This window comes from Natator depressus, chromosome 7 (assembly GCF_965152275.1).
Source record: "Natator depressus isolate rNatDep1 chromosome 7, rNatDep2.hap1, whole genome shotgun sequence".
Taxonomy (NCBI): Eukaryota; Metazoa; Chordata; order Testudines; family Cheloniidae; genus Natator; species Natator depressus.
Genome location: NC_134240.1, coordinates 41,250,824 through 41,252,974, shown reverse-complemented (window position 1 = coordinate 41,252,974; position 2,151 = coordinate 41,250,824).

Below are 2,151 nucleotides of genomic sequence, written 5' to 3'. Positions count from 1 at the left end.
GGATACCCTCCCATATCTTAGTTTTAGTACCTGTACGTTTGGCCAAAGGTTACCAGCTGGGTGTAAAATAACTTCAGGAACTAAATAGTTGAACTTTGGTGTAAGGCACAAAACTCCTCCCTCTGCAGCACTGCTAGGGCTCAGGCATGCTGCTTCACAGAGCCTGGCACGCTGAGAAGCTTGGCTGTACTCATGAGTGGAGGAGCTGAAACGGGGCCAATCCAGCAAGTGCTTCCCTGCAGAACATGTTTCAAATCTGTCCGAGGGGGAATGGAACACATTTTACTTCCCTGCTGAAATTGAAAGCTCTAGAGCCCTTTGGCAAGCTTGCCAGCTCCAGCCCATGCCCTGCCATGGAGAAGAGAAGCTGCTACAGGTAACGGGAACAACTGAGAAAGGAGCAATTGCAGGGCAGTAACAGTCTCTGCTGCACATGGAGGAATAAGGGAGTACTAGTATCCAACCACTAGCACTAATGTAAATACTAGCTTTTTTGGTGGGGTAATGATATAAAGAGGGCAGTGATGAAGGACTTTATTTAAAATGGAAGTTCTGCCCTTACTCTTAGTGAGCTCACCCAGCACATTAGTGCTAGAATTAGACCATGCCCCCCTGACTCTACCAATGCTTTCATTGCCTGTTTTTGAATGACAGGGCATAAGCATGACAACAGAAATACTACTAAAAGGGTCTCACAGCTGACAGGTTTCAGCAGGACAAGTGCATTGCACTCAGCAGGTGCTTCTTGCCTTCCTCCATTACTTCCCTCCCCCCTCCGCCACCACACACACACACTGCTCCTCCTTTCTACCACAGAGTTCTGTGAACTTACCCCCCCCCCCCATCCTTACCTCCACCCTTAAGCCCCTGATTCCCTCCTCACTACAGGGGTCTGCAACTGCCATTGCTAAGTTAACTTCATTCCAACCATAAGCCTAGCTCCCCCAGCACCGCTTCCTCAGTTCTTTACTCTGCCCCCTGTTTCCTTCCTCCACTTCCACTCTTCTTTCCACTCCTTCTGGGTATCCATTTCGCCTCACGGTCCCTTCCCGCTTTTCCACCAGCCATGATATAAAGGCCACCTTCTGTCTGTTAGAGACCAGGCTAGGAACACACTCCCTACCCCCACCTCCAGCAAGTTAAATGGCTGGCTGTAATGTACATAGGAAGCAAAAATATTCTTCTACCTTTAACACTTTCCCCAGGCAGGTAAAGGGACCTGGTTTTCCACATAGAGCAGGCTTTTCCCATTTTAATCTGCACAAAAATCAACAGCGTTATGTCTGTTGCTACCTAGAATATTCCCTGAATTCTTGGAATTGAGAAGATGCAGCATTACCAGCTTATCCCATTACAAACAGAGACACGCCATAGAGTTGTTTGACCTTATTTTGTTAGATGCACACCTCCACTGATTTAGCTTTGAATACCTTTTCAGTTCTGTGCATTTTAAAAGGACTGGTAATTTAACTAATTCTTCAGGGGGAAGAGATGCATTTATTTCATTTTCTAAGCTCCAGGCCTGTAGAATCTCTTATTTAAACTTCTGAAAAACATCTGTAAAACCACCTTATTCCATACAGTTTAAATTAAATCTATTCTAGCTCTAGGAAGATAAACAGAATATAAGCCATATCAGAAATCTCATCTTTAAAGCATGTATGGCACAGGTGATGCTACCACAACAGTATAAACCTTTTTCCCCCTCTCAGTAAAGATGCAGTGGATTTGTACCGATTATAGCCATTGAATGGCTTCAGCACATATAAAATGTTTAACAAAGTTCCATTGCTCCACTAAGTGTTGCTATATCATAGGATGAAGACCTAACACACACTTACTGCGGCAGATAGTTTCAAATGTTGCAAAAGCAGCAATGCACACACGTGATGAATCCATTGGAGAAAGTAGGATTTTTCCCAAATCTACTGCCTCATCTTTGCACCCGCAAACAAGATGACATACTGCTGCTGCTTTTTTTTTTTTTCCAAACGTTTGAGATTCACTGGTTTCACCTTGCCATGTCTGTGTTCGTAGATTTTACCCGTTATGAAATTCAGAAACATAGATGACTATTAGTCATAGTTGCAGGGACACAGTAGGTTTTAATACCCTTTTTTCAAGGCAAAAGTTGTCAACTATGTAAATGCA